This window comes from Cricetulus griseus, chromosome 2 (genome assembly GCF_003668045.3).
Source record: "Cricetulus griseus strain 17A/GY chromosome 2, alternate assembly CriGri-PICRH-1.0, whole genome shotgun sequence".
Classification (NCBI taxonomy): Eukaryota; Metazoa; Chordata; class Mammalia; order Rodentia; family Cricetidae; genus Cricetulus; species Cricetulus griseus.
Window position 1 is genome coordinate 141,193,209 of NC_048595.1, and position 13,749 is coordinate 141,206,957.

The following is a 13,749-nucleotide window of genomic DNA, read 5'->3' on the forward strand; positions in this document are numbered from 1 at the left end:
TAATCAAATGTATTTTAGCAGCAATTCTTTCCTTGGCAATCAAACAATTTAAAGACAACAGTATGGCATTTAGTATCCAGATTCTCTGTGTATTTTTCATCTCTAGGTGGCTTTTTTTACTATTCTACCTTTACTTCCTTTTGTTTCTTTTTTTTTTTTCTGAGACAGGGTTTCTCTGTGAAAATCTGCCTGCCTCTGCTTCCTTCAGCAAATCCTACCGGCGTTGGCCACCACAACCGGTTACTCTATTTCCTCCTGTTACTTTTTCTCTCACAAGCCTACAAATATTTTTAAATGTAGTGTAAACCTTTAGAGGTTTTTCTTTATCTGGATCTGTCTTTATCATCTCAGAAGTACCGAGTACAATGCCCAAGAGCACCGGGACAGAGCAAGCATATGGAAGCTGCTCCATTGCCTCTCAGCAGCCTGACAGGGCAGGCTATGGCGGGTTTCCCTCTTTCTCTGGAAACCTTGGGGCATGGGGTCATCCCACTCATTGACCCCCTTTCTGCCAAATGCCTCCTGAGGCCCCAAAAAAGAAATTGAAGACTTTCTAGAATTCAATGAGAATTAAGACACAACATACCCAAACTTATCGGACAACTTGAAAGCAGTGCTAAGACGAAAATTCATAGCACTAAGTGCCGGCATGAAGAAATTGGATAATGGTCACACCTGAGAATTAACAGCAAAACTGAAAGCTCTAGAGCAAAAAGAAGCAAACACCACAGAGGAGTAGATTCCAAGAAATAATCAAATTGAAGGCTGAAATCAATAAAGTAGAAACTAGTAAAACAGTACAAAAATCAATATAATGAAGGGTTTGTTTTAGAGAAAGTCATCAAGATAGACACACCTTTATCCAAGGTTACCAAAAATCAGTGAATATACATGCAAATTAACAAAATCAGAAATGAAAAGGGGGACATAACAACAGACTGAGGAAATCCAGACAATCATCGGGTTATACTTTGAAAACCTGTATTCCTAAAAATTCAAAAATCTAAAGGAAATGGACAATTTTCTGATTAGATATCACTTATCAAATTTAAATCAAGAACAGATAAGCAATTTAAATAGGCCTATAACCCCTAATGATATAGAAACAGTCATCAAAAGTCTCCCAACTAAAAACAGCTCAGGGCCAGATAGTTTCTGTGTAGAATTTTACCAGAAATTCAAAGATCAGATAATACCAATACTCCTCAATGTGTTCCACAAAATAGAAGCAGAATGGTCATTACCATACTCTTTTTATGAGGCTTCAATAACCTTGGTACCCAAGCCACATGAAGACACAACTAAGACAAAGAACTACAGACCAATATCCTTCATGAACATTGATGCAAAAATACTTAATAAAATACTGGCAAATCAAATCCAGGAACACATCAGAAAAATCATCCAACATAATCAAGTAGGCTTCATCCCAGGGATGCAGGGTTAGTTCAACATACAAAAATCCATTAAGGTAATCCACCATATAAACAAAGTAAGTGGGTTTATCCATATAGCTCAAGATGACCTGGAGTGCTCTGTATTTACCAGTCTAGCCATCAACTTTCATTAATCCTTTTGCATCAGCATCCTGAGTACTAAGATAAAAGGGATACATCACTATAACAGACTTTTTGATGGTACTCAGATATGGAGATTGATATTTAAGTCAAATCAAGTCATCATTAGGAAATCCTACGGAAGACTGGTTTCTATGAAAGTACAAAAGACACTCAAGTTGCTGGCATATCTTCTGTGTCCTGCTATTATAATGCATCAAAAGCAATTGTGTCTAATAAGTTATCAGATATAATTGCTGAATTCAATGTGATGCTATCTGCTTCTACTGAGCATTCAAGTCATTAGGAAATCACCATTTTGTATACCAAATTAAAAACTAATAAAATATAATCCAAAGTGTAATACTTATCATATATGACTTTCATGTGAACTTTAAATATTGTTGGCTATAAAGTTATGAGTAATTCATATCTAAGAGAAGAAAAATGGATAAGGGGTGAAGAAGAGAGGAGGAAAAGAAGAAAATCGGGAGGGATAAATGAAATAAGGAAGGGGGAAGGAATGAGAGATTATAAATAAAAATAGACATGGAAGTAAAAAGAAGAAGATGGGACTGACAGGGATGGAAGTGAAAAGAAAAGTAGAGGGGAGGGAGGAGCTGAAAGGAGAGGAGAGGGGAGTGGAAAGAAGGGGAGATGAGAGAGGAGAGGGGAGGGGACTGGAAGGAAGGGGAGGGAGGAAGGAGAGGAGAGGTAAGGAGAGGTGAGGAGAGAAGACAGGAAAGGAGAATGAGGAGTCTAGTCATAACAATAAGAAATGAGAGACACTTCACATATTCTTGACTATATTCTGGAGCTTTTAGTATCTTGACCTTGGCCTCTTATCTTACAGAACTAATCTATGTTTCTGATATTTAAGGCAATCTGCATTTTTTGCATTTTGTAACAGTAATGCAAGTAAACTTATAAACATAAATTAAGAAAGCTTGAAAATTAAGAACCAATAAATGAATAAACATATCATGAAAATACTGAACTAACTGAAATGGAAATTTTCTAAATTATTATTGTTAAGTTGGTTACTTAATGGATTACACCTATGAAAATTCTATCTCGAAATAAGTAATGTAAAATAATTTAGGCTTGAAGAGCTCAAATAGTGACTCAAATGTCTTTATCAACTGCAGTACCCTTGGAATGTTTTCAGCTAACTCAGAAAAGGGATCAATCACAATTACATAAATATGAAATGTAAACATTTCCTTCAGGAACTTGGTCATGTGACATGAACTTTGAACTTTTAAAATGACAGAAAAATTAATAAGTTAGACATTAATGACCTTATAGACACTAACTTCACTTTAGGGGTAAAGACTTAAAATTTGAAGTTTGGGTTTTGCAATTATTTTAAATGATAATACACAACTAAAGGTACAAACATTCAATTCATACCTAAAAAACAAATAAACAAAAAAAATTCCACATGTGTTGAAAATCAGGTTCTTTTATGTAAATCTTGTTACTTTATGCTATGTATTTTTGTGATTGTGACATGCTTTATTTCAAATGGAAAAATATATGGACAATGTTGTGCACAAACTACTTGGGAAAATGAAGCATGTTAGCTCATTTATTTTCACCTATTTATTTCTCTTTTAATGAGGCAAATTTTTTGTTCAAATTTTTCTTTAGCTATGTTTTCCTGATTCTGCAATACCCCTTCAAATGCCTATTCATCTGACATTCCCCAGTGATGGTAACTTATTTCTGTAGTAGCAATATTGTGCTATTTCAGAGTTCAGTAACCTGAAACTCATGAGTCTGTTCTAAATATTAAAGCTGCAGAAAGCTCAACATGTTATGAGCTGGAAAAGTTGAGAGTAGTTTACTTTGTTGGTGCTGGAGGAATTCTAAGAATCTCCTCCCTCTGTGCTTAAGCAAGCGAACAAAAATCTGCAGGCTTTCTATAACTTTGGTAGAACAAAAATATATAACACAGTCTGTGAGATTTGCTCACGAGTAGATGAGAACAGGGAAGTTTTTATTTTCCTGTAAATGAGTTGTCATCACAGATTCTTTTAAAAGGACAAAACTGTAGTTGATGAAACTTAAATTGTGCTCATAGGAGAACTAATGTTAAATATCTGATATATGGGATAACATTTATTGGGTTTTTGATTAAGCAATCAAGTCATACATTTCTCATCAATTTAGTCACCCTTATGAAGCAAATATAATAAAGAGACATACTTAAGATTATTAAATTTTGTGTGTTAATGCAATGCTCACCTCTATTTACAGAGCAAAGAATTTTTCAATAAAAGAAGACTTCTCAACTGTGCTTGGACATTTCTTTTCACAGACCAGGGTCCTGATATACTGGACAATACTCTATAACAGAGCTACATTGTCAGCCCTTAATAGAAAAAATAGAGGAGACAAACAGAAGAAAAGTTAATTGAACATTAATAAGCAGTAGGAACCATTGAATTTCCAGTGTATTCATTCTGCTGTTATTTCACTGGTCCCACTGCAGCACAGGAAAAATCTGATTCATTGTCTGCAAGTTTATTTCTCTATTTTATTATATTTAAATAACCATACCAAAATAGCCACTGACCATGACTCATATCTTTATTTTAATGAAAGCTTGAGATATGATATTCATTCTGGCTATTAATTATAATTAAATGATAATGATAATTTTCCATATTTACATCATTCTTGTCTTTTATTTTATTACATCTGATTTCTTAATGTAATTATTTCTGTCTACTTTCTAATAGCTTACTGTTTCCAATGAGGAATCATTTTTAAACATTCAAAGCTTTAGAATCATTAGCTACTTGATATATGATAAGAGGAAAAATTTAATAATATGTTTATTAATTCTTCAAGAATTCCACACACTCTATTTTGTTCATTTTCACTCCTCTACTTCTACTCTACTCATACCCACCCCCAACTGCTTTACCTAACCAATGTCCTTTTCTCTCTTTTTTGGCTTTTTATTCTTTATTCAGTATCTACTCCACTGTGAATTTCCAAAATAATCTTCGTAGTAGGGTCTGCTCTACAACCTGGTCCACCTACCAGGGCACACCTTTAAAGATAATTGATACTTTGTTTCCAATTTACTGTATATTACCAGTAGTTTCTCAGCCAAAGTTTTATTGGCATTGTAAACACCATGACAAAAGCAACATGGGGAGAAAAAGTCTGTTTTAATTACACGTCTACATCACAATCAGTCCTCCAGGGAAATCAGAGCAGAAACTCAAGGCAGGAACCTGGAAACAGTAGCTGATGTAGTGGCCATGGAAGACTACTGATTACTGTCTTGCTCCTCATGGTTTGCACAGTCTGTTTTCTTACAGCATCCAGGACCATCAACCCAGGGATAGTACCACCCACAGGAAACTGGGTCATCCAATAAGAGTTATCAATCAACAAAACAGGCTTGCCCCAGTCACATATGATTTGGGCATTTTCTCAATTAATATTCCTTCTTCCAAATGACTCTAGCTTGTGACATGTAGATGTAAATCTGGCCAGCACAATTGACTGCATTTGCGCACAAACACATCACTGCTACACCATAAGTTTTCCTTTCTTGTCCACTGCCAAGAACCCATTTTAATACTGATACTAAAACAAACATTTCAAAGGGTTTTTAAAAATTAAGACTTAAAGGTTCACTATCTTTAAGACATTCAAAGTAACTTAAAGTTCAAGCCTTTCTAAAATATTCATCATCTATCTAATGCTATAATTTTAAAAGTGAGAATTGCAATGTTTCTCTAAAATATCCATGGTCTTATAACAGTATGTTCCAGTAAAATCAAAACATATTAAATTTTGTCTTGTTCTAAGAGAGAGTAACAAGAGCATAGTCACAATACACACAAAGCAAAAACAAAGTTCAGCAGTGACGGAAGTTCAGTCCTTGACATATAGGTCCCACTCTTTCCCTCTGGTTCCAGGGGGCTCCATTTCTCCATCACTGCTGTTTGCAGCACAAAACAACTTTTCTTGAAGAATCAGGCTGGCTCCCCTTCACTGTTCCTGTCCTTGATGATCATCCATGCTACTGGCATTCCAAAATGCTGGGGCCTCTGCAAATTCCCTGCAACTTCACCAACAATGTCTCCTCAGCCTTCCTTAGCAATTCTTACTGATACATGGTTCCAAATGCTTCAACTTCTGTCTATGACCCTTTCAAGCCTGGTCTTCTACAGCAGCTGAGGCTGAAATATGATCATTGGACTTTCCAAGCTTCAGTTCAGGTATTCTATCCCTCCCACACTTCTCTCCATGACCCTGCTGTGCCTTCAAAACTAATTCCATGTGAGTGACTCATACACCAAGTTTGGCTGTCAGCATGAGATGCAGCCTCCAGCCACTCTGAACTACAACTTCTGTGTGATAACTTTGAGAAAATACTCCAAGTTTCACCTCAAAGCTTCCGACCACCCTTTCATATAACTGATTTCTCAGCTCCAGATGACCAGGATTGATTGTCCAAGGAAAGCAAAGATTTTACCTTATTGTTTCTATTCTCCTGTTAATCAAAGTCCATTCTTCATCCCCAGCAGAACTAGACACCATAGGTCATGTACAAAATATCACCCAAGCAGCCATGGTGGAATCTTTGCTTCCCTATGAAACCTCCCAAGACAGACCTCAGTCATCTACATTATTGTGGAAGTTCCAACAGACCAGCACACTGAACTCTGAGCACTCCAAAGGCATCTCCAAGACAAAGTTATAAAGTCCTAGCCAATTTTCCCAAAAATATGGTGAGGTCCTTTTTACAACAGTTCCCACTGGATAACAATTTCTGTCTTAGAGTTTCTATTGTTGTGACAAATACAATGACCAGAAAAACAAATTGTACCTTGTGGGTTTATGCTTACACTTCCACATGACAATCAATCATCCAGGAAAATCAGGGCAAGAACTTAAGGTAAGAACCTGGAGGAGTTCTACATAGAGAAATACTTCCTGAGCCAAGACACACAGGGGTGGGCCTTGGCCCTATCCCAAAGGATACCATAGACTCTGATGACACCCTATGGAAGGTCTCACAATCCAGGGGGAGCAGAAAGGATATGTGACAAGTAGGGTTTTAGTTGGGGTGGGTGGTAGGGGAGGATGGGAGTGAGAGGGAACTGGGATTGTCATGTAAAAAAAAATCTTGTTTCTAATTCAAATAAAAAATTGCAAAAAAAAAAAAAAAAACCTGGAGGCAGGAACTGATACAGCTGTAGCAGACATGGAAGAATGCTGCTTACTGGCTTGCTCCCCACAGCTTTGTTAGCCTGTCTTCTTAAAGCACCCAGATCACCAACCCAAGGATGGCATCACCCACAATGAGCTTGCCTTTCCCACATCAATCTACTATAAAGAAAATTCACCACAGGCATGCCTTCAGGGCAATCTGGTAGGGACATTTTCTCAATTTCAAACTCACATGCTCAATTTCCCTGCAGTGTCTGGAAATGCTGTTTCCTTGAAGTCATACACCACATCTGGATTTTGCAATCTTTGCATCCTTTCTCTTCTTAATGATTCCTGAGCCTTGCAGGAAGAAATATAATATGAATGGCCCCTTTGGGTCTTAGTATACTAAGCATTCTTATTGTTTATACCTTGACCAGTTTTGAGCCTCTGTGGTAATTGTCATATACTACAATAAGCTTCTCTGATGAGGGTTAAGAGAGGCAGTAATCTAGGGATAGAGCAATAAGACAGTAGTCATTTTAATATTACTCCCATTTAAAAGTAATAGTTGTAGGTTCTTCTCTAAAGACATTGACCTGTCTCTGCATAGGTTTCTGGGCTTGATAATAGTAACAGTAACTGATTCCCTCATGTGTAAAGAGTCCTTAAGTCCAATCAGGAGGTGGTTGCTTACAACAATGACATTCATGCCATGATTACAAGAGCAGTTATTATTATAGATTACAAGATTAACAGCTGAGCAAAAAAAAAGTTATTTCTTTACTGGTAATTTACCAGCTCCTTTCATCATATGACACCCAGTATGTAGAAATGAAGCTTCCAGGAAACTGACTTTTATTTACCTACATCCTATGAATCAACAGTATGGTGTCTTCAGGAATAATATCTTAAAATCAAGATTTGGAGGGTAAACAAGTACAATATTAATCATTGTTCTTTGAATGGGAACGGCCCCATAGGCTCACATATTTGAATGTTTGGTCCTTAGTTAAGGAACTGCTTGGGAAGAACTGGGTGTTGTGGTCTTGTTGGAGATGTTATTTCACTGTGGTATTTGGGGTTTCAAAGGCCACACCAATCCTTGTTAACTCTCTGCCTTGTGGTTGTGTCTTAAGATGTAAGTTTTAGCTACTGCTCCAGTTTTGTGCCTGCATGCCTACTGACATGCTTTCTGTGGGGATGGTCAATAGCTTTAACACTATGCAACAATAAATCCCAAATATAATGCTTTGTCTCATAAATTACCTTGAGGAAAGTGTTTTTTCACGGCAATAGAAAAGTAGTATAGTGTATATAAGAGTAGTATAGTGTAATGTTTGAATCTATGGATTCCCACTGGCAAACAACTCAAAAAGAGTTAAACTATTTTTACAGCTCATTTTAAATTGTGCAGTATGTGGTATCTACTAGGGTATTGTCCCCTTGTCATAGTAGAACTCCTTTGTAACTGCCTTTATCTACACTAATGATTTTCCATGAATTTTTCAAGTCATTTATGCTCACTACCCTTACATTTCTTCTTCTGCCCTGTACTCCCACCCCCTACCCATTTAATCCTTTCTATTCCATTGCATTTAGATTATTATGTGATTGGGGGAGATTATTACTGGCGTTGTCCATTTAGTGATTTGCATTTCTTTATTTAAATTTGGAAATTTTATTTCTCTTTTTAAAAAATATTTACTGGGTTTCTTCTTTTTTTCGAGCTGTGACCATTTGGTTTTTTATCATGTTCCAGAGTTCCTTCATGTTCAATCTCTAGTCCGATTTTTCTTTTTGTTTAGATTTACCATTTTCTTGCAGTTTAGTTACATACTTTTCTTGTTCTGTGAATTTAGTGTTTTGATTATAATGTAACATAGTTTCATTTTCTTTGATTGTATGACCTCATCCCTTCCTCTACCTTGCCTCCCAAACTCCATTTACTCTCTTCTTGATTAAAATATATTGATCAAGAGGTGTTTTCATTATTTTATTCAAATGTTTGTGGTTTTGTATTTATCATTCAGACATTTATTCATGTAAACTTCAAATTCCTTGAATATACTCATAAAATTACTTTTCTCAGAGAACATTAAAATGGAGGTGTTAATTTAGGGAAGAGATGTATTGTCATATTCACTCATGTTGTTTGCAGTTTTCTGATGAAACCTCTTCATCTGGACGTGGGTCATTGATGGTGTTTCATATGCTGTCATATTTGTTTAATGAGTGTTAGGATTTTGCTAGTTGTTACCCAAACTTGTCAGATTCTGAATAGATGGATTATGTCTGATGCTTTATCATGGAACTACTCTATGCTGATATATAAACATGGTGTTAGAAAAGGTCTTAGCCCAGTTGCAATAGGTAAAACTTCTGAACCCCAGGAGCAAAACTTCTGTAGGATTAGAGCACCTTTCTGTTCATCTTCAGAAATCTGTGAAGGGTCCTTGACTGGTGTGAAGTGGGGTCACAAGTGTGAGGTATGGGCTGTGTTTCTGGTTGCAAAGCATTGCATGCCATACTGTTCTCAAGTGGAGGACAAGGACAAGGCTGGGACCAACAGCATATGACAATTGATCTCATTGTGTCTTGTTAATTAAGTTGCTGGACTGGCTCTGGGGATGCCCACCCAGGGACCTGAGTTCCAGGAATCCATGTCCTTGGTCTTCACAGAGGAACACAATTTGTTGGGTTGGTTGATAGATAGTCAGGTGAACATACTCAACATTTTTCATTCTTTTATGCTTTCAAAAGATCATAAAAATCTTAAAATATAAATAATCTCAATATTTTGCCTTTGTATTTATTTATTTGAATATTTATGAAACATGAATTATACTAAATAAACTAAAATAGGTATTGAGTGAAACAAATATGAATAAATATTTGAAAAATCAATGACAATATTATTATACAATTCCATTTTTTTGCTTCTCTGTAAGGCAAAAAAGCAAAAATCACTACTCAGCTAAATTTTCAATAAACATAGATGGAGAAAATAAGATATAACAAATTCAAATTTAATCAATATCTGTCCACAAACTCAGCTATATGGAAGGAACTAGAAGGAAAACTCCAACACAAGGAAGTTAGGTACACCCACAAAAACACAGTCAGTAGATATTCCCATACTAGTGGAGCATACACACACACACACACACACACACACACACACACACACAGACACACACACACACCACCAAAAACAACAACAAATAAAATTTATTAAAAACACCATGGGTTATTAATATCTCTCAATATCAATGGACTCAATTTGACAATAAAAATATACACGCTGACAGAATGATATGAAAACATAATTCATTCTTCTGCTACATACAAGAAACTTGCCGGGCGTTGGTGGCGCACGCCTTTAATCCCAGCACTCGGGAGGCAGAGGCAAGTGGACCTCTGTGAGTTCGAGGCCAGCCTGGTCTCCAAAGCGAGTGCCAGGATAGGCTCCAAAGCTACACAGAGAAACCCTGTGTGGAAAAACCAAAAAAAAAAAAAAAAAAGAAAAAAAGAAAAAAGAAACACCCCTCGACATTAAAGAGAAACATTCCCTCAGAGTAAAGGATGGGAAAAAGATTTTCCAATCAGATGGATCTAAGAGGAAGGCTGGTGTAGCTATCTTAATACTAACAAAACTGACTTTAAACCAAAATAATTCAAAAGAGATGGAGAAGGACATTTCTTATTCATCAAAGGACAAATCCATGAAGATGATGTCTCAATTCTAAATATCTATGCCCCAAATATAGGGGCAATCTCATTTGTAAAAGTAATATTACTAAAACTTAAATCACATATAAAACCCCAGACATTAATAGTGGGAAAATTCACACCTCACTCTCACCAATTGACAGTTTTTTTTGGATGGAAACTAAACACAGAAATAATGGAACTAATAAATGTCATGTCTTAAATGGATCTAACAGCTATCTACAGACCATTTCACCAAAACACAAATGCATATACCTTCTTCTTGGAACCTCATGGAACCTTCTCCAAAACTGACCACATACTCAGTCACAAAGCAAGACGCAAGAGATAACAAAATTTTTGAATAACACTCAGTATGTTACCAGATCTTCATGAGTTAAAATTAGAGTTAAACAACAATACAAACCACAGAAACTCTACAAATTCATGGAAACTGAACGACTCTCAATGGAATTACCAGTAGGTCTAAAAAGAAACAGACTTAAACACTTCCTAGAATTCAAAGAAAATGAATACAAAACATACCCAAACTTATGGGACAGAATGAAATCAGTGATAAGAAGAAAGTTCATAGCACTAAGTGCCTTCATAAAGAATTTAAACAAATTTCATACTAAAATTTTAATAGTACATCTAAAGCTCTAAAACAAAAAGAAGCAAACACACCCAAGAGGTGTAGACAACAGGAAATAATCATAATAAGGTGCTGAAATGAATAATAGAAGCAAGAAAAAATGCAAAGAAACAATGAATCAAAGACTTGGTTCTTAGAGAAAATTAACAAGATGAACAAAACCCTTATCCAAATGAATTGAAATATCAAAATTACTAAAATCAGAAATGAAAAGGGGCACATAACTACAGACACTGGGGAAATCCAGAAAATCATTAAGTTGTACTTCAAAAACCTGTACTCTGCAAAATTAGATAATCTAAAAGAAACGGACAAATTGCTTGTTAGATATCTCATAGTAAAATCAAACCAAGATCAGAAAACTGATTTAAACAGACCTATAACCCATAAGGAAATAGAAGCATTCATTAAAACTCTCTCAACCATAAAACTCTCAGGGCCAGATGGTTTCAGCACAAAATTCTACCATACTTTCAAAGAAGAGCTAATATTAGTACTCCTCAAATTATTCTACAAAATAGAAACAGAAGGAATATTGCCAAACACTTTCTATGAGGTTACTGTCATCCAGACACAGAAACCACACAAAGACTCAGCAACAAAAGAATAAGAGAGTAACAAAACAATTTACTCATGAACATTGACACAATAATATTCAATAAAATACTGGCAAACTGAATCTAAGAACTTATCAAAAGATGATCCACCATGACCAAGTAGGCTTCATCCCACAGATTTAGGGATGATTCAACATATGAAAATCTGTCAATGTAACCCACCATATAAACAAACAGAAAGAAAAAATTGCATCATCATCTCATTAGATGCTGACAAACCCTTTGACAAAGTCAAGAACCCCTTCATAATAAAAAGTCTTGGAGAAATCAGGGATACAAGGGAGATACCTAAATTTAATAAAAGCATTATACAGAAAGCCACATGCCAAAATCAAATTAAATGGAGAGAAACATAAAACAATTGTACTAAAATTAGGAACTGTAACTCTCTCCATTTCTATTTAGTATAGTACTTGAAGTTTTTGTTAGAGCAATAAGACAACAAAAGGAGATCAAGGGAATAAAATTTGGAAAACAAGAACTTAAAGTGTCACTATTTGCAAATGACATGATAGTATACATAAAAGACCCCCCCAAAAAAAAATCTACTGGGGAACTCCTACAGCTGATAAACTCCTTTAGCAGAGTGGCTAAAGGAGTTTATCATTATATGCAAATGATAAAAGGGCTGAGAAAGAAATTGGGGAAGCAACATCCTTCAAATAGCCACAAACAATACAAAATATATTGAGGTAACTCTGACCAAGCAAGTGAAAGACCTTGCATGACAAGAACTACAAGTCTTTGAAGAAAGAAATTTGGGAAGATATCAGAAAATGAAGGAATCCCCCATACTCAAGTATTGTTAGGATTAGCATAGTTAAAATGCCAATCTTACCAAAAAACATTCTACAGATTCTATGGAAGCCCCATTGAAATTTCAAAACAATTCTTTACAAAACTTGAAAGCACAGTACTCAACTACATAGAAAAACAAAAAACTCAGGATAACTAAAACAATCCTGTATAACAAAAGAACTGCAGGAGGTTATCATCATCTGCAACCTCAAGCTCCACTACAGAGCTACAGTAATAAAAACAGAACAGTATCAGCATAAAAACAGACAATGGATTAATGGAATCAAATCAAAGTCCCAGACATAAATCCACACACTTATGGACTCTTGATTTATTTTACAAAGAAACCAAAAAGGCACCAAGGAGAAGAGAACACATCTTCAACAAATGGTTCTGGCATACCTTGATGGTGGCATGTGGAAAAAAGCAAATAGATACATGTCTATCACCTGTACAAAAGTCCAAGTGTATCAAAGACCTCAATACAATTCCAGTTACACTTTACCTGATTAAAAAAAGAAAGTGGGGAATAGCCTTGAACACAATAGCACAGGACACAACTTCCGGAAAAGAACACCAGTAGTATAGACACTAAGAAAATTAGTAAATGAGAGCTCTTGATAGTGGGAAGCTGCCCAGGCATTGGTGGTGCATGCCTTTAATCCCAGCACTTGGGAGGCAGAGGCAGGTGGATCTCCGTGAGTTCGAGGCCAGCCTGGTCTTCAGAGCGAGTGCCAGGATAGGCTCCTAAGCTATACAGAGAAACCCTGTGTGGAAAAACCAAAGAGAGAGAGAGAGAGAGAGAGAGAGAGAGAGAGAGAGAGAGAAAGAGAGAGAGAGAGAAGCTGAGAAGCTTCTGTGAGGAAAAGGACACACACATAATAATACAAATTGAAAAAGATCTTCACCAACCTCACATCTAACAGAGGTCTGATCTCAAAAATATATAAAGAAGTCAAGAAAGTAGACAAAAAACCCAAATATTCCAAATTAAAAATGGGGTACAGACCTAAACAGAAAATTTTCAATAAATGAATCTCAAATGGTAAAAAAACACTTAAAGAAATGTTCAACATCCTTAGCCATCAGGGAAATGCAAACCAAAATGTCTCTGAAATTCCATATTATACCTGTCAGAATGGTTAGGGTCAAAAATACAAGCCACAGCTCATGCTGGAGAGGATGTGGAGCAAGGAGAACACTCCTCCATTACTGGTGTGGATGCATACTT